This window comes from Thermobia domestica, chromosome 9 (genome assembly GCF_964235325.1).
Source record: "Thermobia domestica chromosome 9, izTheDome1.hap1.1, whole genome shotgun sequence".
NCBI lineage: Eukaryota > Metazoa > Arthropoda > Insecta > Zygentoma > Lepismatidae > Thermobia > Thermobia domestica.
The window spans coordinates 19,928,215-19,954,027 of record NC_137462.1 but is presented as its reverse complement, the minus strand read 5'-3'; the positions used below and the strand labels follow the sequence as shown (position 1 = coordinate 19,954,027).

The window sequence follows — 25,813 nt, the reverse complement described above, 5'->3', positions numbered from 1 at the left end:
CCTCCATGAGTGTCGAAATCCAAATGTGGACAAACACCGTGTGCGTGGATTTTCTTGGGGATTTTGCGTTTCCCTCACTTTCTTCATTCCACCATTATCAGTCATTTCTTTATCACTATCTCACTTAGCTTTAGCCCATAATTGTGGTACGCTAAACTAAACTAAAAAGAACTTATTCAAAGACATTCAATAAATAAAATAGTTCCCCCACGCTGCCTTGTAGTTTAATGTAGTTTAAGGAGTCAGTTGGGTGTTGTCTTCTCCCAGCACCTAGATTAATTGAGGTGAAACCTACTGTTTAGAGCAAGGTCTTAGGTACTACCTGAGTTTATGTCGGAGACTAATACCGCGATCGGGAATCGAATCAGGGACTAGATATACCGAAAAGGTATGGCCACGAAATGGCACTGAAGGAATAACTAAGGAACTCCCCAAAACCAAATGTCACTGATAATTCAGTTATAAATGATACCCCACAGTAATGAGGAAACTTGGTTCGATTGTCTGTCAATCCTTCCTTATTATCCTTTCTTCCTTTCTTTTGTGAAAGTGTCTCCTTAACCCCTTTCTGCATGATTTTTTTCTTTTAGCGAAAAAATAATCAGTATTGGAAATCCTCATATGGGAACTTGAAAAATGAAATAAAACTTGAATTTTAGATTTTTCACTTAATTCCGACGAGAAATAAGTAAGTGCCATATGTGACACACTTACAACTCACAAAGGACATGCTAGATGACACCAAAATCTCTTACTCAAACACGTCAATATCTCACACAGCAGACAAAACAGTCATTTGATGCCTTTGAGAAATCACAAAAAAGCTAAAGTGAAAAAAGGGTATGTGCCATACATGGCACGGCATGCGGTAAGGGGTTAAGTTGATTTTCAAGACAGTAATTGCTCTTAGCTAATTTTAGTTGGATATGCGAAAAGTATGGGATGAAATTAAAAAACACACACACACACAAAAGGAATCGTAATTGGGGCAAAGCGGAGAGTATAAAAGATAGAAGTAGAGGAATATTTTGGAGTAGCTTTCGGTAACTGGATAGAGTTATTTGTCAAGACATGAGATGCGAACGTGAAAAATAGCAACAACTAAGGTAACGACAAAAGAAGCATTTGGAAAGAAGAAAAGTCTGTTTCTCTAGGGGGTGAGTGTGAACAAAGAGTTAAGAAAAAGGACTCAAAAAATGTTTCATGTGTCATATCGTACACTGTGAGACAGTAACATACACACTACCAAAATAATAATAAAAAAAAGGTACAAAAAGAAGACTGAAAGCTTTTGAAGTTTGGGTGTGGAGATAAATTGAGAAAGCTGGGTCGAATGAAAAACGAATTAAGAAATTATAGGAATAGTGTTCCTTCGAGATATACCTAGGGAGAGTTTTGCCTCTTCCCGCCTCCGAGACTAGAATAAATTAAATTGGAATTACATATCACACTTATACAAGGACGTCCTTTAGCAAATAATGTCCAGCGTCGCCTCCTCACATTTTAACTTTCCTCCCGAACAAGATTTTGTGGAAGAGAGCCTTGTTAGCAATCTCTTAGCTAGAACACTAAGACAAAGAAAAGGACTAGGTCGTCTTTTGGGCGACGCTAACTTAATTCATATTACATTCATGCATTACCAATAAACATCTGGAAGTTTTAATGGAGAACTGAATGTTAGTTGTAGTGACCATCCCCTAGCTATGGACCTGCTGACAAGCAATAGTTAGCTATAAAAGAGCAATTTCGAATTAATTAAATTAAACAAAGAGAAACTAGTTGGGACATTATAGGAAAAGGAGCTGTATCATGAAGATATTAATGGAAGGTACGGCAGAAGGAAAAAGAGGGACGTCAAGATGTAGAGTTTATCTGAAGAACGTGGCGCATGAAACATTCTCATTTCGTGTCAAGTGGCTCGTCAGTATTGCCAGAATGTCGATGATGGTTTTGTTGGCCTTTTATGTGAGTTGAACATTTTTTGATACAAGGAAACGCCCATATGGAAGTATTTTTATTAGTGTTGATATTTATTTAGTAAGTGCCTGATCTTTTGTATTATTATTATTATTTTTTTTTTTTTTTTACCTTAAGTTCCTTTTCTATAGAGAGGTTACATGTGATAAGTTCAACAGAGAATGTGGACTACTAGAGCAACCGATGGCCAATCGAACTGGATCTTTTGCATCACAGGCGAACCATTTAACTGAAAGACCTCTACCTTGCATTGACAGTGGAAATTTATCTAATTATTTGATGTTCACCAACAACATGAAATAGCTACGAATATCTCTGATGATACGAAACAGACATCTTGATCGATTTTTTAAAAATGTTCTTTCCTGAAATAGCGTTAGAAAATGGAATGAAATGAAATCTTTTGAGTTTTACATCCCACAGTTATACCGGATAGGCTAAAGGAGACGGTGATGATGAGAAGTAAATGAAATGGTGGAATGAAGAAAGTGGGAGGAAACGGGAGAACCCCAAGGAAACCCACGCACTCGGTGTTTGTTCACCTCAAAGCTCACTTGGCGTGAGCTGGGGTCGAAGAAATAGCGATACAATCTGAAACTTAAGGATATTTATACCTAATCCCTTTTCTTATAAACGTTTCTTCTAAGATATACAATGGACAGACACAAAATGAGAGGACACGAGATACAGTTATAATATTATAATCTTTGGTCAGAATATTGCCTCGTATTTCAAAGTTGACAATTCAAGACTCCGTACCTCATACTATTAACAGAAACTTTTCCACAGTTATAATGAAATGAAACGAATTCGTGCATGTGACCTCCCATGTTTTACTTTTGGCTTAAGTGACTACAATCAATATTTGACAGTGATTGTTTGAGACAGTTCGTACGTTACAGGCGACGAAAATCTATAGACAACGAGATCCTTTGTTTTGGTGATGTGTGGTCAGCTCATGTGGCCTAAATCACTGTTATTTCTAGAATTTGGCTAGACTGTAGCTGTTCATTACGTCTTAATTTTAGTAGCTGGCTAATGTATTACGACGCTGGATTAGCATTGCAAGTTATATGCTCTCACACGAATCGAACCCAAGACTGCGCTTTGAAACCATTTGACAATAAAAGAACAGATGAAAAAATTAGTAGAACGATAAATTGAGACAAAACGAGCGGAATTATATTTAGGAAAACAACAGAGATGCTGCTAGAAAATGAAATGAAATGAAACCTTGAAGGACATAAAAGGAAAGTAACTGTTACTGATGATATTAAGAAACGGAAGAACTCCGGGAAAACATGATATTATCCACTACAAAGTCATATCGCCTGGAATCGAACGATGGACTCTTAGTACCAGTGATGAAAGCTGTAGTACTGAGCCACTTCTTACACGATTTGGACAGGATTCGAACTTTTGAAGCTGGATCTCGAAGATGAATTATTCACTGTTGAACTGCCATAACTTTCTATATATTTCTTGTTATCAAAATTAGTAGTCAATTTGGAAGTGTCAAATAGGCACACGCCTTGGTTTAATTTCCGATCGTAGCTAAATTTTCATTGGTTTATAAGAAGTAGCAAATCACTAATGATTTCAATGTTAGATCTGTATGTGCGTTTTTTAATTAATTTTTGGTATGATTTTCCAACATATATATGTTTTTTTTTTTACTTGTATTGTTATTATGTTCTTGTTTGATATTTATTTTACGAAATAAAGAGTACAATAGGGGCCGCGCTGGCTCAGTGGTAGAATTTCACCTCTGGTACATGAGGTCCTGGATTCGATCCCAGCTCGCACTAAGTGAATTTTGTGGTGGACAAACACGGTGTGTATGGGTTTCCTCGGGGTTCTTCCGTTTCCTCTCACTTTTCTTCATTCCACCATTTAATTAATTTTTCATCATCACCGTCTCCTTTAGCCCACCCGGCATAACCATGGGACGTAAAACAAAGGTTTCATTTCAAAGACTGCAATAGTTTAATATTATATCGCTTTACTTCCTGAGTTTAAGATCACAAGTTCCATCCCAGGATACAGAATATGCATCTTGTTGCGGACAAATTTTGTATGTATGTTTGTGGATTTCATCATGAGTACACAGTGGTTTCCTCTTGTACTTTTCGTAACATTTACTTACCTGTCGTACCTACACAAAATTACAAGTTGCTTGTTTTAATTTGTAACAAGAAAAATCTTCCGGGGTCTAAATTGGAAATTGTTTCTGTGCTTTTAAAATACCCCGTTTGTAAATGCTTTGAAGAACACTTCTTTGTAATACTTAAGCTGTGAATTCTTTCTTTTTTTAGGAATTTGTTTACGAAAGTGGAAACGAGTAATAAATCAGGGTGTCTACTAAAATTCCAAAATGAAATTTCGTGACTTTTTCGTAACCTTTTCTTTCCCAAACCATAAAATTTAGTTACATTTTTAAGAGAGAACTTGGGTGCGAATTGAGCCAAATTCTCATGCATGCGATAGAAGCGTGCTTGGTTTGCGATTTGGTAGCTTCTAAAGCCGACCATAGACATTTTTGGAGGTGAATTTTGACCTTTTATAGAACAAAATTTTCCAGTCTATACTTATATTTGTACCGATTTTTGAAAAAAAATCGTGACCCAAAAGTTAAATTTCGTGCATTTTCCTTGACTTCGATTACCGTTTTCTGATTTCGTGACTTTTTCATGACTTTCGTGAGTTTCGTGACTGACAGACACCCTGTAAATGGAAGTAGGTAATAGTAGAGGAATTGATAAAAACAAGAATTTTAGGAAAACAAACAAAAAAATGGATTAAAAGGTTGTGATCTTGGCCAATAATTAGTCTTTTTTTTGGATTAGGGTGAACAAAATTTTGGAACGGCTCCCTAAATCGAGTTTTCGTATTTTCTACGAAATAAGCACATCATACTGAGTTAAGTGATAGTTCGGGTTTGGCTACACTATATGTAGCTCTTCAGATATAAGGCGTACAAAAAAAAAATTTGATTGAAATACATTGGATCTAATAAGAGTGAAAGAAACCGTAGAGAAACGACATTGTCCACCACAAAATCTATCGCCTGGGATCGAATGATGGACATTTAGTATAAGTGGTGAAATGTGTACTGCCGGTACTGAACGTAAGAGATTCTAAGTTAATTTGATCTTCATTAGCACAGCTGATATTCATTAATTATATTGCAAGGATGATGGACCAATGCCTATTGTGAAGGACATTGGTTCAATCTCATGGTGTATCAACCTTGTTAATAAAATCTTGACTATAGGTACATTTTGTTTAATTCCATTGTCTTCATTCCACCATTTTAAAGTTATCAGCTGCTTTCATATACTATTATTATTGTTATTTATCCTACACAGGAAGCATGGAACACTCGGTTTTTTTTTTTTTTTTTTAAATAAAACCTCTTCATTTCCTCAATTGTAAAACACGATTTACTCGTCATCTTAAACAAGGTATCTCCTAAGATTTCTGATATGCGATGACAGTTTTTCTTGGTATAAATTGTTTTAATGTACCACATAAACTTTTAAAACAATCTAATTCGCGTATAGTCCAAACAAGAATTTTAGGAGTGATTAAAAAAAAAAATGCATCAAAAGATTGCAATCTTGGCCAATAACTAGATTTTGGATCAGGGGCCACAAAATTTTTGAACGGACCCCTAAATCGAGTTTTTGTATTTTGTACGGAATAAGGACATCATACTGAGTTAAGTGATAGTCTGGATTTGTCTATGTAGTTCTCCAGATATAAGGCGTATAAGAAAATTATTGATTGAAATATATGGGATCTTTTGATCCAAAAATAACACGAGAATTCACTCAAATAAGCTGAGAAAAATTAAGTATGTTCAATTTATGTAAATTCATTGAATCGAAAGTGTTTATAGAATTTCGTAGTGCTAAACCAAATACACTGCTCCGCAGACCATTGCCACTTTACTTGAAAATTCATATTCCATAATTCATTAAATGATATTGTAAATTTATTTATTTCCGCTGCAATAAACCCAATATTTTTTATATTATCTTTGAATAACAAATGTGCAAAATACTGTATGTTTACAATTTTTTTTCGCAAATTGGCACTTGCGAGAGATATTATACATTGTTAACTGAAAAAGAAAAGACTTACCGGTAGCGGCTAATCCCAAAAACACAACGGTTAAAACCACTATTGATAGTAATCACGAGAGGTAAATGAAGCCGCGCGGTGCTGATGGTATGGTTTCAAGCACACAATGCACTATAGTGGAGCACACCGCTGGGGTAGCCAATATGAGGCGCTCTCGACTTCAAGTCCACGCCTGACTACGCATGCGCAATGGCCTCAGTTTACCCAGTCAGTGCCAAAGGGTTCAGAAAATATTGCACACCTTTTCTTCCTTCCTTTGTACATTCCTCAGGATTCTTGGATTCGGGAGAGAAAAAGGACTTCTGTGCACAAGGTCATCTTAGAAATTGCCAGCGAGAGTGAAAAGAGGACTTACGCGTTTATTGCTATACTTTTGCAGAAAGGTTTGCAAGCGACTATCAACATCATCTCTACTTCTTTCGGTATTCCTCTCCGGATGACCAGAAGAACTGGATGTTTATTCTTGTGGAGACTTCTTGCATCTCACACTTGTTAGAATTCTGTTTGTCTTTTCCATTAAGTTCGTTTGGTTTGCGTTAGAACAATAACAAACACTAAATGGTATGTTTGTTTCGCATTTTGTATTTTGGGTATAGTTGATGGGAAAACGAAGGATTTTCATCATCATGATCGTTTCTTCTTCATAAATATTTTGCCATAAATGACAACTTATCTATTGCTAATTGATAAATCTTCCGGTTCTAAAAAGAATGAACGATCGTCAAGATTGGTTGCGGTCTATGATCCAGTAAATATTTTTTCTTTTAACTTTTAGATTACTTTTGGTGCTTTTGAAATAAATACAATGCATATACTTTATGTTTATATAATTATATTTGTTTAATAATGACAGGAAAGTAAAATAAACACTCACGCTAACACATGTCGCTACCTGTCCATCGCTTCTCTCTGTAATACTAATAGGTGTCACTACCTGTGCTATCGCTTTTCTGTCTAATGCTAATCGCTACCTGCGCTACCGCTTGTCTGTCTGATGCTAATAGATGTCGCTACCTGCGCTATCGCTTTTCTGTCTGATGCTAATCGCTACTTGTGCTATCGTTTGTCTGTCTGATGCTAATAGATGTCGCTACCTGTACTATCGCTTTTCTGTCTAATGCTAATCGCTACCTGCGCTACCGCTTGTCTGTCTGATGCTAATAGATGTCGCTATCTGCGCTACCGCTTGTCTGTTTGATGCTTATAGATATCGCTACTGCGCTATCGCTTTTCTGTCTTATGCTAATCACTTATTGTGCTATCGTTTGTGTGTCTGATGCTAATAGATATCGCTACCTGTACTATCGCTTTTCTCTCTGATGCTAATCGCTGCTTGTGCTATCGATTGTCTGTTTGATGCTAATAGATGTCGCTACCTGCGCTACCGCTTGTCTGTCTGATGCTAATAGATGTCACTACCTGCGCTATCGCTTGTCTATCTGATGCTAATAAATGTTGCTACCTATGTTATCGCTTTTCTGTCTGATGCTAATCGCTACCTGTGCTATCGCTTGTCTTATTCTAATCGCTACTTGTGCTATCGATTGTCTGTCTGATGCTAATCGCTATAACTCGTCTATCTGATGGTAATCACTACTTGTGCTATCGTTTGTCTATCTGAAAATTATAGATGTCACTACCTGTGCTATCGCTTGTCTGTATGATTCTAAAATATGTCGGTACCTCTGCTATCTTTTGCCTGAACACCGCAGTTATTGAAAAACTGCATGATGCAGTAACTTAATGGTAAAGCGCTCACTTCAGGTGCGAGGGTTCTCCGTTTCGATTCCAGACTATGTGCATTTCTGATGGAAAAGAGGATGTCCGTAGATTTTCTCAGGGTTCTCCCGTTTCCTTCCACATACAGATTCCACCGATACAGTCATAAACAATAGCTTTCATTAATCAATCGTTTCCTTTCCCCTACAGAGAATAATCGTGAGTTGTAAAACTAGAAATTTCATTTCAGATTTTATTTGTGTAAATGTTAATAGAGCAAAATTATTGTTTGTGCTTGTAAAGTTAGCTATTTCCCAGTTTTCACTTATTTAAGGACCTGTTATACACTTCAGTCTATTTTCAAAATTCCGGACTAATTGTACTACAGAGATTTTTTATACATATATGTTAGTCCCTCATCTATTAATTTTGGTACAGTCATTGCAAACATGTAAAAAGAAAGAGGAAAAAGAAAGAAAAGAAAACTATGAATATTGTTGCAACACAGCTGCACTCAGACTCGTTCTAAATAGCTTGACTTGAATATGTTTTAAGAAACCCACATTAAAATGGTTTTTAACAAAGTAAATGCAGAAATATTTATTTAGTTGGCCTTGGTCATCAATATAACACGGAGTTTTCGTTATTTCTGTGCGATTTATTTGTTTTATTTACTTTTCCAAAAAGGATTTTCACGACTAAGTTTATAAGCAGAAAATATTAAAATATGTACTATTACAGGGGCGTACTCACGAAGGTACACCGGGTCCGATCCCACCCCAAAAGAAAACTTCTTAATTCAAGGTACATTTGTGCACTTTCTCAATAAAACTATACTCGTTTAAGTACCCGGCTATTTGAGGCGATCGCAAAGCGTATTTATTGCTCATGCGTACTCTTGGAATACGCTGACCATGTATTTAAATGTAGATGGCTAATCATAAACGCGAAAGCAATAAAAACGCTGAGAAAACGTTGGCTCGAGCGTATTTGGTTCATTTCGGAACAATAGACCTCCTGCTGTTTAAAAGAATTCAAAAGGAAGGACAAAAAGGAAAGACGTGTTGCCAGGCAAAGGGATTGTAGCAAGAAACAGCTGCTTGGAAGATGGTTTGTGCAGAGTACACACCTAAACCTGGCAAAGAGACCTGGAAACCCTGACTGGCTCACAGTATGATTTATAATTCTGGTGAAAGTAAAATTATTGAATAGCCACTTTGGCCGCGTTCGCTACAGGGGGTAACGCTTTCTCAAATAGCCTAAGACTTATTAACGTAGCATGGAAATTTGATCTTACAATTCATCTGTAGTCTTTCTCTTATAAGACTTCTTCGTGGCTAAGCGGTCAGCGTACGCGCCTTTGGCGTGGGAGACCCGGATTCGATTCCCGTCGGGAGTTCATGTGGTTCGGATTCCACGTTAATCAGTAGGACCCGTCTCATGTAGTCTTGCTGCTGAAAGGGATGTTAAACTCAAAATCAACAAACTCAACACTTTCTCTTATAAAAACAATCTAGTTCTATCATTTTTTTACAATTACTTATTGTCTTTTCAGGCGCAGGATAATGGCTGTTCAATACTAGATAGGCATACTGGCTTATAGTATTGGCCTCACATCCAAAGCTTGGACTTTTCCCAACAAAAAATTCTGCATGCGCGTCTGTACTACTAGCACAAGTATCCTACGGCCATAAAGTACATATTTATTTATTTTAAAAATATACCAGAAGTACTCTAAAAATTAAAAAGAACGGCAATCAGAGATAGAAATGGGTCTTATCAATAACATACATCCTTTTTTCCTTCCTAATTTTTCTCCCAACACACCTATTATGAAGATTTCCAAATAGAATATTTCCTTGAGCAGTGTTTTCAGAGTTCCTTTTCCAGTTTTTAATTATTTTAAATTTTGTTCTTTTTTCTATATATTATTTCCAATACAATATCATTACTTTTTTCTTTCTACACACCTAATTTTCCCCATTCAGGTTTTCTTTTCGTCATCTCCATGTGTCTGCTACGTACAATAAATACTCTGGAGGAAACAATTTATAAATCTTTTTGATCTTTTTGCTTTTACTCAGTTACCTTCAAAATACGCTGTGCTTCTAGCTAAATATTTATTTAACATTGTTAGCCTTTTACTTCTTTCTAAATATTTATTTCACATTCTTACAGTTTTATTTCTTTCTAAATATTTATTTCACATTCTTGTATTTCTTTCTAAATATTTATTTCACATTTTTACAGTTTTATTTCTTTCTAAATATTTATTTCACATTCTTCTATTTCTTTCTAAATATTTATTTCATATTCTTACCCTTTTATTTTCTTTCTAAATATTTTTTCACATTCTTCTATCTCTTTCGAAATATCTATTTCATATTCTTACCCTTTTATTTTCTTTCTAAATATTTTTTCACATTCTTATTCTTTTACTTCTTTCTAAATATTTATTTCACTAGGACCACGAAGCGGAACTTATAAAATTAAAATGTTAGTACGTCTGTTACTTCACACGATAAATCTTGAAAGAAAGCAAATCTTTGAATTCTGTTGTTTTGCAGTAGATACCTAGAACGATTATCTCACCCGAGTTGATTAATAGAGAGAGTCCGTTAATGCCTTTACAAGTAACGGTGACTTTAATAGTACATATCCATATCCAATTTTCTACTATTGAAACCAAGATAGTAGAATTTGCACATCACGCCGTTAGGTGGCAGCAGTTATTCTCCATTGGCTGATATCTACCGGACGAAGCCGAAACTTTAAACGCGTGACCCTTTGTATTATCTACCAGAGTTTATGTCCTATTTATATTTCAGATAATACAGTCGCGGTGGTGTAGTAGATAAAGTGTCTTTTTATCCATTGGCGGCTGAGAAATGATTGACGGTGGGAATAGGGTTTATTTTGTCGATCTTTTCATTTCAATGTGGCTTACGGTTTTACCCATCGTCTTTAGAGTGATTGCTTGGGCAAGTCTGGAGTAAAACGATTGGAGGTGGTAGTAAGATACCGAAGTCTAGTTAAGTGTAGAGCCGTTTCTTGAGCTTCCTGTTGTCCAAGTAGTGGAGAGGCATTTACATGTTGTACCATTTTATTTTCGTTACATACTTGTAGCTCAACCAAGATACCGAAAACTATTCATTTGTTCTACTCTTTGTTCTCCAGTTTCAATAGCTTTTATTAGTATTGCTCATCGAGACGAGACATAAGACTTTCTCGTATCCTCTTCTAAATTTTGTAGAAGTCTCGTTTCGCTGGGAGCTGTCAGTAAGAATTTTCTTCTGAGTACTGTTCCTCTTTGCCAAAGTAAATTTTGTAAGTCTTTGTCATCTTGGGCACACCAAACACAGCTGCCACTTTCGTCACACTCGTATTGCATAACCGAGCACCAATAATTTGCCGTCTTTAAAAATCAAAGAAGTTGCCCATTTTACAGATCTCCTTATTTACTGCTTACTGCTCTTATATAGTATAAAGTTTTATTAACACTCCACCACTAACTGCCTAGGGCTGCGGTCGCTGCCTGACCATTGCAAACCCAAACATCTTGATTTGTTTCCGGCTCATTGTTTCTAATAAATTGAGATGTATTATTATTTTTTTTAAAAAAAAAATAGAACTAATTGTTGGGTTGTACGAGGTTCAATAAATGAAAGAATGAAAATAAGGGAAACAATTAATCAAAATCAATTTAATCATCATATTAGTGAAAATTGGAAATAAAGAGACACTCGGAATTTACAAGATATGTATTGCCCCGCCAGTGGCGGATCTAGAAGGTAAAACTGGGGAGACGACTAGAACTCAGACATGATATGAGTTGATAATTTTTCATGGGTCCTTGAAGAGTCTGCAACTTAACTCTCTCGTAATAGATATTTTAGCCAGGGTGGATATTGACATTGTGAATCTCGAGTATTGTTTTACACATTGCATAATGGAAAAGCTGTAAGTGAAACTATGCCTAATATTTCAAAAATTGTCCAATAAAAAATAAAAGACAAAGATTATTATAAACTTTCAAAAATATGTACGTAATAGCTTCAATTATTTTTGTCGCTCAAGAAACTGGGAAATTCAAAAAACAAAAAGGACGGATCATGTTGTGTTGACGTGTGATAATTTTTCGGAGATTTTTTTGTTGATTTTTTAAAGATGAAGTGAATTCACCTCTTTTACCTCTGACCATTTTAAGATCAAGTAACAGAGATAATTAGTAAATATCAAAGCAAACACCTTATCTTTCATATGAAAGTCGGATATTTTGTTTTTACAAAATTTATCGTTAAACATTATTTCAAAATTGGTAAATTCGTGCGAAGATGACGATGACAATTCGTGAATAAAAAAGAACTTGTAAGAACGTAAATATCTAGAAACGAGATTACATCTTTGATTTAATAACCCACATTTTGTCCCTCTAAGCTAAAGGAAACCCATAATAATTGAAAAATAAAAATTACGATTCGAGAATTAGTACAATGAGAATAGTAGGAAGAAACAAAGAGAAAAAGTGTACATTACAAACTCAACGTGTTCAAAGATCGAACCAGCTTCACTTTGCACCAGAGGTGAACCCTTTATCCCTAATGATGTACATTTTAGCATTCTATAAGCCCTCCTTGCTCGCCAGTGGTTGGCATGTACAGCTGTTCTTTCAACTTATCAACACTACATCTTACGCAATAGCCCTACTTCGACAAACTTATCAATTTTAACAAACTTTATAGCAACAGAATTATATATAGGCGGTCAAGTAGATAGTTTATACTGATTTTAGCTAGGCATTTGACGTCGTTGATCATGATGTCTTCCTAGTTAAAGTATCATCTTTGAATCTTTCGAAACAAACAATGGAGTATCTTGTATCAAACTTGCATGACCGAAAACAATATGTTTCATACAAAGGATTTGTTACTGAAAAGTTCAATATTCTATCGAGAATCCCTCAAGGATCTAACCTAAGTCCCCTGTTGTTCCTTCTTGTTATTAATGATATTTCCCTGTGCGTTAAAACTTCTCAAGTTCTTTTTGCCGACGATCTCAAATTATACTCCAAAGTAAGTTCAATTGATGACTGCGTAAAACTTCAACAGAATCTACAGAGTTCAAATATTGTGTGATAAGAGTAAATTAGTCGTGAATGTGTCCAAATGTTGTATCCTTTACAAGGAAAGAAAATAAATTAATTTTACCTATACAATAAGTGGCACTTCATTGTCTACCCCAAATAGTATCAAAGATCTAGGAGTTATATTTTATAGCAAATTAATTTTACTCAACACGTTGACGCAATAACGAGTAGTGTATGTAGAAACCTAGGTTTAATTTATAGGATAGGACAGGATTTCTACAAAGAATCAACATTTATAAGATTATATTTTTCGTATGTGAGGTCAAAATTAGAATACTGTTGTACTGTTTGGACACCAAATGTTATTACAATACTCTGATACAATATTATATATATTATAATTTAAATTTTAAAAAATGCTTGCATACAAGAAAACCGGTTTCTACCCAAAGCATGTTTCCTATTGAAGACTTAGTAATGAATTTTAGTTTTCAAACATTAGGAAAAAGGGATGGGTTTTTGATTTGTTGCTCTTGCATAAATTATTAAACGGTAAAATTGATTGTCCAGAATTAATTTCAGAAATATTATTACGTATCCCAATAGGCAAGACTAGAACAGCAAACACTGGTACATTCTATTGTAGAAAAGCAAGAACTAACATATTACATAATTCTCCTCTGTGGAGAATGTGTGCTTCATATAAAGAAATGATTAGATTTCATGTAGAAGCTGTACTTAGTATGTCCGAAAAAAGTTCAAAACATTATCAGGCTATAACTTCTGCATAATTAAACGACTTATATCTGTGTATATATAATAATGTGTGTATAATAGTGTGTGTTAGATAATTATGTGGACGACACTATAACTGGGCATTTAGCCTGTTGTGTTGTCCTTATGAAATAAATAAATGTGATCGATTCACGGTGCACAGCACAAAAATTTGAATTTCACAATCACTCACTTTCTTTAACCACTCGTCTCCTTTAACCTAATCATGGGACTTCAAACTAAAGTTTAATTTTATTTCATTCATTTAGCATTGTATAATTTTAATATATACACTTTTTCTTTATAAGAAAGTGTATTTTCATTTATGCTAGGAAAATATGAAATATTCGTAATTAGATTTAGGATTTTCAGAATGTAATGGGAATATATGAATAATTCAGACTTCTTATTTAGTATTATTTGAAGCCACGTTAAATTTGGATTGTCTTGAATTGATCAGCTGTAATGATTGAAAGTAATTGAAATTGAACCTGTCAGTGCAAGTGAAAAGAAAGAGACAAAAAAGTAACCGTATCTCGTGACTGCATGAGATTATTTTATTCTGCAATAAAAGACAAACTATCTCTGCTAACATATATATATAACACGTGGGGAAATCAATTACATATGTTTGATATCATCTTTAATGTAGCTTTTATAGGAGTTTCGTGCATGTTATTACGATATGCGATCCCACTTCGCAAGCGGAAGTATTTCCACCCTCATATGTCGCACTCATTGTTTCGTCATATTAGGTAACTGGAAAACCATATATGTAAGTTTAAAAAGGAAGCAACAGCATGAGCTTTTATTGCTAACTGCTAATGTATAGATTGATTGATGCGTTCGGGAATACATTTAAAGAAAAAAAACACGTTATTTTCCTTTCTAAAGGCCGATCACACAAGGAAATTAATCTCCACTTATGAAGTATAAACTGTTTCATTGTAAAACTACAACGTATTATTGGCAACTGTGTTGACAGTCTGTAGAGAAGAAATATTGTACAAATGTATGAATGTTTCTTTTTTCATTCATATATGGAGCAAACAAGTATCAGAAAAGTATTTTGACGAGAGACGCTTGCTGCACCAGAGAGACTAGGCCAAGAACAACCATACTTAAAGAAGTATTCAACAAGAAAAGATTCTTAACTAGCAGGCTTGATATTGGACTAAGGAACAACTGGGTCAGGTGCTATATATGGAGTATTGGACTGTATAGTTTAGAGCAGTGTTTCTTAAAGTGTGGGTCCCGACCCATTGGTCGGTCGCGGGCCGTTCTTTAGTGTGTCGCGAGTTTTCCCCTTCAATTATGAAATTTTATTTTGATGCAGAAACATCTTGTAAAGTACTATTCAAGAAATGAAAATTGCAAGCGTTTGTTAATGACGTGAAGAGTAAGTGGTTACTTAGAGCCCTGCCCTGTTGTATAGTCAGCAGAGATGCTGGGTTAGGATGGAAGGAGAGTGGGTGAGTCAAAATCTGTCACGGGGTAGGGCATTGCGTCGGGAGTAGTGTTAACTGTGTGTTACCTTTCTATGGAAAAATTAGAGATGTGATATACAAAATTTAATTGCTTTGAAATACACCACCATTACGTAAAAATCAATCTGTATTTGAATAAAATGAGGTGCGCCACAAAATACTTTTTAATATTTAAAGTAGGTCGCGATAACAACAAGTTTGAGAACCACTGGTTTAGAGACTTGGCCATTACGGAAGTTAAAGAGGAAATATTTTGGGAGCTTCGAAATGTGGTGTTTGTGGAAGATGGAGCAGGTAAAATGGACAGAAAGAGCAACAAACGAAGATGTTTTAGAACGGATAGCAGAGTATAGGACTCAACCATCTTACGTGGAAGTGTCAATGGGATTGGACATATCTTGTGAGGAAATTGTCTTTTTCATACCGCCATAGAAGGAAACGGAAGGAAAGGGAGGAATAGGAAGAAGAAGAACACAACTGATTCATCAAGAAGGATCATTTGAAAAATAGAAGAGCTGAAGGTCGAGAAACGACAAACAGGAAAAATTTCCAGGCCCAAATGTATAATTTAAAAAAAAAAAAAACTCATTAGTCCCAGGAGCTGTCAAAAGGCAAAATACTTAATAATAATAATATGGAGCAACTAAACTAGCAGCCATCTGATTGGTTAAATGTTAGATCACATCCTACTAATGTATAAAAGAACGTATGTGTGTATGTGTGTCTATGTGTGTCTGTCAATAGATTTCCATATAGGAAAGAATCACCCATTATCACCAGATTTTCTACACTAATAAACCTTCACTACATTTCATCATATACGAAGATCCCTTTATTTTTCTTTGTTCGATTTTCGACTTGAGAGACGATTGAGGGTCACACGATCTATACAGTCAAGAAGTGTAGAGTATCTCAGAAGCGCTTCGAGTTAGACAATCCAAATTACTCTACTGTGTTACAGGTTGCATATTACTGTTTGATTCTGTGAAGAACGACCATTTCTGTTAGTGTTAAATCTTTCAGTTTAACATCCTTCGATTATACCCGTTAGCCTAAGGGAAACGGATGATTAAGGCAAGTCAAATGATGGTGGAAGAATCAGTGGAATAATATAAGAGGACACGGAAGTATTCCAAGAAAATCCAAAGACACGTTGTTGTCTACCACAAGTTTACTTGGCCCGGGATCAAACCAGAGACCTCCACACAGCAGAGATAAGTGCTCTGCCACTGAGCCACCTTACCCACTAAGACTTGAGTCCAAGATGAGTCTTCCACTTCCAAAGCGAGACCGTTAGTTATTTATTTATGACCGAGGAATATCGTCTCCCTGGCAAGGGTCGGTTTTCTCTCTGTGTGTGTATGTTTCTTTGGCATAATGAAAAGAAATCTTCCAATGAAATGTAGTCTTTCAGTTTAACGTCCCACGATTATGCCCTTTAGGCTAAGGAAGACGGGTGATTAAGGCAAGTGAATGATAATGGAAAATATGCTGGGATAAGAATATGGGAGGAAAGAGAAGAAGCGCGAGAAAACCCATGGACAGATTGTTTGTGCACCACAAACTTACTTGACCGGGCATCGAACAACGGACTCCATCCACCAGAGGTAAGCGCTCTAGCACTGTTAGTATTATAACGATATTGTGTATTTTTAATATTATTGCTTCTATTTTTAACATCTTTACTTGTATATACGGGGAATATGTGCTATTAAAATATGCACAAGCTAGCTGAAAGAAGAAGAAGAAAATATAAAAAGAATTAGAATTAATTTTCTTTTCTCATATTATGATTGATGTTCTGTTAATATAGTAATTTGAAGATATGTGTTATTGGTCGTCATAGCAACGAGAGATATAAGATATAACAAAGGATCCATCTTATATATATCTACACGTATGTTATTTAAAAGATGTAAATGTTTCCTTCATTACGTATTATAATAAAAGGTAATATCAAGATGGAGTGTATAAGTGAATTTTGGTAAAGTAGTAGATTAGATTTCGAACTGTGGGCTATAATGTAACGCTATAAAATATACAAAAATAAGTCACGTTACAAATTGGTGTTTTCAGCCATAGATTCGTTACAATATTAAATCGTGTTACACATTCAATGCAAAACAACTTAAAAGTATGTACACGACTGCTTTCATAAATTTGATTTGGTTCAAATTATAGTTCGTGTTTTCTTGAAAAACATACACATGCAAGAAATGTCACGTTAAAGCAGTAACTGACAACTCTAACATAATGTCTGATGTCACTTGTATAAACGTTGAAGTATGTGTTTTTGATAAAGTTATCAATGAATGATGAATAACCGTTTCATTGTTGTGGAAGTTACCTCCCGTATTCTGACTAGTATCATTATGAACATTCCTGTAAGTTGACGGTTATAGCCGTAAGTTATATATTCCCGGAATCAGCATCCACTCATCTATATGAGTAACTGGAAATAACAACAGCTGATGAAACTGGTATTACAACAGTGGAACTCGGACATTATGTTAAGGAATTATAATAATACGAGTAAATAATCGATTCATATCTTAATCAACAAACCGACTCTGACGCAACTTTTATGCACTATAACTGTTTATAACGCAATCCCTTGTGTCTAGTATGATAATCTAAGTAGCTATTACTTCATATTGCTTGATGGGTGTGTTGTAGTTTTAACATTATTCCGGTGTGTGGGTGGGTACCAGATTCACAAGTTCATGTCAGCTTTTTATTATTATTATTATTGTTATTATTTTTGTATCGCTTTCACTTACATTGACCTTCGTATTTTTAAATTGTGTTTCTGGACTTCTTTCACTAGAAGGCAAAAAAGATTACGTCATTAAAAAAACGGAACTGAAGTGAAAAGTTAATCGCCAGAGTCCTTTGATTAACCCGAGTAGGCTAAAAAGAGGGTGACTGATCAAGCTAATGCAATTGGAAGGGGATTTCGACAAGGATGCTATCTCTCGCGTACATTATTTAATATTTATCTACAGGAGATAGTGAAAAAGAGCCTACATACTGAAGACGGCATTTCGGTAGGAGATAGAATGATTAGGTGTATATGGTTTGCTGATGTCATTAGGGATGCGCACAAGACAAGATTTGTTACTGTCTCGTCTCGAAAATGTGCTGTAAAAGTGATGTCTCGACTCGAAAAATGTATATTTCTCTATTGGAAGAGCTGTGTCTCGACTCGAATTTTATCACGAAAATCCTGTCTCGACTCGTCTCGTGCGCATCCCTACATGTTATGGCGGAATCTGAAAAGAAAATCAATAAAACGTTTGAAAACTTGAGGAAAGGCTAGGAAGTTGATGGGATAAAAATAAATATTATAAAGACAAAAGCCGTGGTGATTGGAACGAAGCTGTCGATGTCAAATATAGTAGTAGAAGGGGAGAAAACAGAACAGGTGACTAGTTTTCGATACCTGGATAGAAGTATTAATGATGATATGAAGTGTGAACGTGAAATAGAAGCAAGAATAGGAATGGTGAAAGAAGCGTTTAGCAGGAGAACAACGTTTCTTTTGTGCAATTTTAAATAAAAAGTTGAGGAAACGACTCATAAAATGCTTCGTATGGAGTATTGTTCTTTATGGGTTAGGAACATGGATATTACACACAAATAATGAAAAACGACTGAAAACTTGCGAAATGTAGATGTGAAGAAGAATGGAGAGAAATAGTTGGGTGGAGCGGGAAATGAAAGAGAGGGTTTTAGAAATATTTAGGGAGAAAAGAACAATTTTAGATATTATTAAGAAGAAGGAAACTGGTTGGGACATTGGCTAAGAAGAATCTGTATCGCGAGGGACGTGCTAGAGGGTATGGTAGCAGGAAAGAGAGGGAGGGGGCGAAGGAGGCTACAATTAATAGATGATTTCGAAACCGAAAAATCGTATCTGAAGACGAAGAGATTAGAGGAAGGCCATGGAGCATGGAAGCTTCTCAGTTGCGGCAAGTGACCTGTCAATAATGGTAAAATACCTGTGATGATGATGTACGCTAAAGAAGCCTTCCCTGTGTAATATTCCTGTAGGCCTATACATCTTTTGTCACTACAGCGAGGCTAGAGGCCGAAATGCTCTCCCACCGGAAATCGAACCCAGGACCTTGTATTCCAAAGAGATACGCACGCGCGACTAGACTAGAGAGTAGAGCAATACCTTTGATGATAAATACAAATGAATAACACCGAACGGATATAAAGCTGTCCAGTACAATATCACATATCTGGGAATGGACCAACAATCGCTTGCAACTAATAGTAAGCGCTTTTACATTGAGTCATTTTGTTCCATCATTTTTGTATAAGTGAATGTAAACAAGTATATCCCACCTCTGCTTTCTTCCATGTATGGAATATTTTGCGTTGTTTTTGGGTTTTACAGAACTGTCCATAACGGAAGCGTACATTCCAAGATTGATAAAACCCAATTCTTGAGAGTTTGCGCTTTGTGACCACTTCCAAATTATGCTATGTAACTGGAAAATCTTAGGTCGACCGCCCAAATTATGGTATGTAAGTGGGAAGTCTTAGGTCGGCTGCACATTGACCAGAGGCAGGATAGCTAAACCGAGGTAGAGAGAGAATGGAGAGGGAAAGATCTCTGAGTGCATTGACCTATGTCTTAACTAAACATTTGAGAGGCCTTTGTCTAGTACAGTGATGGGCAAACTACGGCTCACGGGCCAGATGTGGCCCACTAAGAGGCTCTATTGGCCCGCGACATTGTTCCAAATCTGAGAAATTGAAAGATAAATAGGATCACTTCTAAACAGTTTTATTAGGAACATACTGACAGATAAGTATTTAACTTCACGTTTAAAAGTCAGTGCTATCCAGTTTGAACCAGAGTAGCAGACACTTCTCCATTAGCAAATGCTGCCACGCGATTTTAATCCTCTATCTACAACGGCGGCAAAGCCGCTCAAATGTGCGAACTCATTCGGATCAGTCTTGGTATTTGGGATGCTGTAGTTGCTGTGACGTGTAGCGCTGGTGCGGCTCGATTTCGCACTTTACCGGAGCCAGATATTGTACGATTAGCCTTTTACGACCAGGAAATGGCACTGTGACACCCTGGATCACCGCTTGGGTTGACGAATTGTCATTTCATTTCATTTTCGTATAAACTCGATGCCGAAAGGAAACGTTAAGGATACACCAATCAATTAAGTTAGTTTATCACGTCAAAATAAATAAAACTATTGGTATCTATTAATTCCATTGGTACAGTTTGAAGTATACTTGACAGTGGGCTAACTAGGAGGACGGTCATTTGTTCGATCATATTTTCTAAGACCATCATTGGTTTTAGCGATCAAGTAGACTACCTGAAAACAAAACTATGTGCAGAAACTTTATATGGCGGAGTTTATGTGCATTCTTTAATAACAAAACACATCTTTTTAAATCATTAACGTATTTTACATAGGCTATTCACCTACTTAATCTCGAACACCATTTCATTCTTTTACGTGTTCTGAAAAGAATGTTTTACTTAGAAAAGAATGTTTTTTTCCTAAACTTGGTAAGGTTAGGAAAAAATACAGTTTTAGTTTCGTTAGTCAGTGATTTGGATACAGTCCTTTTCTTAATGTGATTAGGTTAAGAGATCGAGAATCCAAAATCACCTTAAACGGATTTTGGCGAACTCACAGTGAAAAATCATGGTTTCGATTCTCTGTTGGAGCACGTATAGTGTGGATTCCACAAGAAATTGAAATAATTAATTCTTTAGATTAAGGCCAGACGATTATGCCCTTTAGGCTAAAGGAGACAGATGATTAATGAAAGAGAATAATTATGAAATAACATTTTTGTGCTCTCTCACCAAGAATTCAACCCAGAACCATATGCACCAAAGGCACACGTGCTAGCCACTGGACCAAAAAATAAAAAGATGAACCGATTATTTCTAGTTTCCTGAGCAGGGGCGTCATTTAGGGGGGCAGGGAGGGACATTTGTCTCCCTGAGTTTGAAATTTATATAGATTTTATCAATAGAATAGTAGTAAGTCAGTGAAAAAAGCGAAATTTTACTTATATCAAGAGGTCTTGCCCCCCCAAGCCAAATCTGAAATAACGTTACTGTCCCTGAGCATCTGAGTTTCCTCGTACAGGGTTTAACCAAGGGCGCCCATCAGAAGGGGGCAAGGTGGAGCGCTTGCCCTCCTAGAGGAAATTGCACTTCAGAATCTCGAAAATTCAGTAGAATTTTTACATTAGTTACACCAAATTTGAAACTATTTTTGAAACGTCGCTTATACTTGCCCCCCCCTTGGAAACCACAACATGGGCGCCCTTGGTTTTAACCCTGACCAAAATGTACAGGGACACGAACACAAACATATCCAGGACAGTTAAAATTCCGACCGTGCCCTTGAGAAGGACTCGAACCCCAAAAGATTACGCCTCATGATCCAAAGCCGAATCCTCGAAATCACTCAGCTATTACCAGTGGACAGGGCTAATTCCGCAATAAGCTGTAGCTCCATTTGTTATACAGTTTCAGTTTCGAAAATGAGCAATTAAGCCCACCAATCAAAGAAAACAACCTGAAATGTATAAAATGTTAGCAACATGGGCATCCATAGGATTTTCTGCAGGAGGAGGTAAAAGTTTGTAATTCTTTGTTTTTTTTTTTTTTATTTTAAAAAGGAAAAATATTTCTATGGCCTTTTGGCATATAAGATTCGGCTTGCGATAGGAGGAGGGAAGGGTGTATAGAGTAGTGAGTCGCCAAAGAACTGATTGTGTGAAGATATCTGTGTATCATTCCGGTATTTGTAGCATAATTTAGAAAAAGTGCTTCTACATTTTGCTGACCACTTCTTTCTTTCTTTTCTTTTCTTTTCTTTCTTTCTTTTTCTTTTTCTTTTTTTTTTTTTTTTTTTTTGCAACAGCAATTGAAAATATGAAAGAATGGAGAATATACTAGAGGATTAAATTTAGAAAATAACTCGTGCCCGGAAACTCAATTTAAACCATTTCAGCTCCAGGGAGGAGAAGTGCACCCCTCCTCCCCCGAGCTCCTTCGTGGCTAAGCGGTCAGTGTACGCGCCTTTGGCGTGGGAGACCTGAGTTCGGTTCGCGGCGGGAGCTCATGTGTTTCGGATTCCATGTTAGTCAGTAGGTCCACGTCTCATATAACCTCGCTGCTGAACGGAACATTAAACTCAAAATCAACTCAGGTGTTCCCCCTCCTTGCAGACATCCATGGTTTACAAATGCCTTTCAGGAAGTGAAATATGTAAATTTTACATAATTGGCTTTCCTATAACGAGCAAGATATCAACAAGCTGTACCAGAATAAATCTTTCCAGTGACTCTTAATGTCAAATATTCATTTTAATTTTGAAAGTTAATTTAATTACCCTTCGTATCGTTCATCTACAATCCCTACTTCTGAGGCCGCTTTGGGCTAAGGAGTCTTAACCTCCAGAAGGCAGCTTAGTGCAAGGGGACCGTATCCTATCTTCTTCTAACAGCTTTGTGTTAAGAGAAACCAATCCCGTCTGTTGCCACTTTGGGCTAAGACCATCCTGTCAACCCGAGGCAGCATCTTGTACCGAGAGGAACCGTTTCTATCTAATACTGAAAACACTTATTTACATTAATAACAGACTTGTACAAAGACTTATAGAGACTTTGCATAATAATTGTATAGTTCATTTTATAGGTCTAAATCCCGTGTTTACCAATAGATTATTACATAGAATCAGCGGTGCAAATCAGTCTTCAACATTGGGGGGGAGTGAGACCGTTCCTTTTTTTTTTCTTTTTGGGATGTCATAAATATTTATGAAGTTCAAAAACAATGTTGTGGAGGATCAGAGGAGCAGAGTTGTCTTCAACGTTCGGAGGCGAGTAGATTTGAGGCTTATTCTGGGAGACATCAATTTCATCTCACGTTCCTTTGTGACAATCGGATAAAAATCATCAAATTTCACCCCAAAAACGCATTTCAAATCGGTTTATTGGGGACGGACAGTCCCCCTCAGTTCCAAGATTAGAGAGGACGTGTCCCACTCATCCTCCCGGGATTTGCGCCAGTGCATTGGGTATTGCAATACTAATCTGGTAATTGTATACGTTGCACTGGTGTTTCCCGTAGTGACTCTAATGATAGACCGAACAATCTACGCAGTACACAATTCCATGCATTTTGTAAAAAATAAACCCCAAATCCGGCTTTTGGTTAATTTGTTTGGTTACTGAAGCATATAGAGACGAATCATCGCATCCTCTATCTCTTTTCCTATTTTATAACAGGTGATGATTCACTGAGTATATGTTACAAACTTTTATGTCCTTTTTCCTTCTTACATTCGACTGATAAGCGTAGTTACGTATAAGAATAAAAGTAACGACTTTTTAACACGTGATAAAAAAAAAAGGGGGTTGTTTATTTAATGGGTTAAAAAAAAGTTAAGATTTGAAGGTCATTTGAGGAAGGTTAGTCGAAATGTCAGTTAGTATACTAAATAAGACATTTACACACAGACTGAAAGCTGAACAATTGAGGTGACTCAACGAATTATAAACCCACTGACAGAGAGACAAATGGAGTCCCACAAGGGCTGGTTCTCTCTCCTCTCCACACTTCTTTCGTGTGAGTGCAATGCTATTTATAACGAAAAGGTGTATAACGAGCAGGATTTCCGTTTTAATTACATATTTCTTGCGTGTTTAAGTTTTGTTTGAGGTTCATTTAAAAGACGTGTGAGAGACAGCCATGCTTGATTGTTAGTTCACACAGTCGTTTATTTCTGTTAAACATGTGTGAATCACACTGCTTTCAGAGGGGAAAAAAAATAAGTGTTATTCGTCACTGTGTGTATTACAAAACAGGACTGTTAGTGGAATGAATTTTTCTTCGTATCTGAAATTACACATACTTCTCTTATATAACATTTCAATTAACGAACTTTTTAAATTAGAATTTAAGATGAGGTAGGGATGCTCAAAGATGGGTCATATAGGCCTACCAATTAATACATCTCATTGCGTGGAACAAAATTGAAATGAAAATGAAATCTTTGAGTTTTACGTCCCACGATTATGCCGGTTAGGCTAAAGGAGACGATGATGATGAGAAATGAATGAAATGGTGGAATGAAGAAAGTAGGAGGAAACGGGAGAACCCCGAGAAACCCCACAAGCACGGTGTTTGCCCACCACAAAGTCCACACGGCGCGAGCTGGAATCGAACCAGGAACCCCAAGCACTGGAGGTGAACGCTCTACCACTGAGCCACTGAGTAATTGTAAATCCTCATTAATTGTTTTCGAGAAAATAGAAAAACTATTTTTTTGAAATTAAAAATGTGTGCTGTACGCTTATAACTAAGATGAAATTAATCCTTAAATCAGCACACTAGACAAACTTTTCTATCATATGTGCAAGCAAAACAATAATTTTAATAAGATGTAGCTGAAAACAAAATTATGATTAAGTTTCACTATAATATTGTGCGAAGTTGACACATAAATCAAACAATAGATGACATCAAGTTGAGCAAAATTACATGCTTGGGAGTGTACTCTTATGCATAGTTTTCGAGAAAATTGATAAAAACTAGTTATTATTGGGTTAGAAAGTATGTTGTTCATTAACAAACTGATACAGTTGATAGTTCTTGTTCTCTTCGATTATTATTTATTTGATTTATTTTAGTTTAGCATCCCTTTCAACAGCAAGGCTATATGAGACGTGAACCTACTGATTAACGTGGAATACGAACCACATGAGTTCTCACCAGGAATCGTACTCGGGTCTTCCAAGCTAAAGGCACGTACGCTAACAGCTTATCCCCGAGGGAACTCTTGATTCTCTTCGAATAGATTATCAAAGAGAATATTTATGTACTGTATGTTCCAATAGATTATTTATTTATGTACTGTATCTTCGATAGATGGTCTATTTATTTATGTACTGTTCGAATAGCTTATCTATTTATGTACTGTATGTTCAATAGATTATCTATTTATTTATGTACTGTATGTTCGAATAGATTATTTATTTATTTATGTACTGTATGTGTCAAAAATACACACTTTAATAACAGATTGCATATGTTTGATTCATTTGATTTTGATTTTAGCGTCTCTTTTAGCAGTAAGACTATATGAGACGCAGATCTACAGCTTAACGTGGGATCCGAAACATGAGTTCCCTTCGGGAATCGAAACAGGGTCCCCCATGCCAAAGGTGTGTACACTAACTGTTTAGCCACGAGGTAGATCAGATTGTATCCGTTGTTGTTCGATCTCTCCTTCGATCTCTTCTAACTTTTTGGTACTCCCTCGTATGTATTTTACTTCATGTGTCGATTACACTACTCAGACATCGAAGTCTGAGTACTGTTATGTCTGAGTACAGTATGTTAAGGTACTGTTATGGAAATTACGCGAAATACACGCCTATACAAGCAGCACACTAGGATTTTATTTCTGCTAGTTTTTGTCAGGAATAGATTAAGAAGATCGTTAGATTTTCTTTCTTCCAAATTTGATACAGCTTTTTTGCGTTTCTCTGCCCTTTGTGGAGTTCAGAAGATGAAGATTTTTCCTTGATATGACTGCTGGGGACTGACTCCGGTGCT

At 36.2% G+C, this 25,813-nt stretch overlaps 2 protein-coding genes across 3 annotated transcripts in view; one reads left to right on the top strand and one right to left on the bottom strand.

Annotated features, from left to right (window-relative positions):
• LOC145694446 (uncharacterized) overlaps window positions 1-6,248 on the bottom strand; it is a 164,725-nt gene extending 158,477 nt beyond the window's left edge. The window contains exon 1 of the mRNA XM_081770687.1: window positions 6,124-6,248. The gene's annotated coding sequence lies outside the window, so the exon portion shown is untranslated. The remainder of the gene's footprint in view (window positions 1-6,123) is intronic.
• The window catches only part of LOC145694448 (DNA oxidative demethylase ALKBH2-like), an 859,325-nt gene that overhangs the window by 600,472 nt on the left and 233,040 nt on the right, over window positions 1-25,813 (top strand). The window lies entirely within an intron of this gene.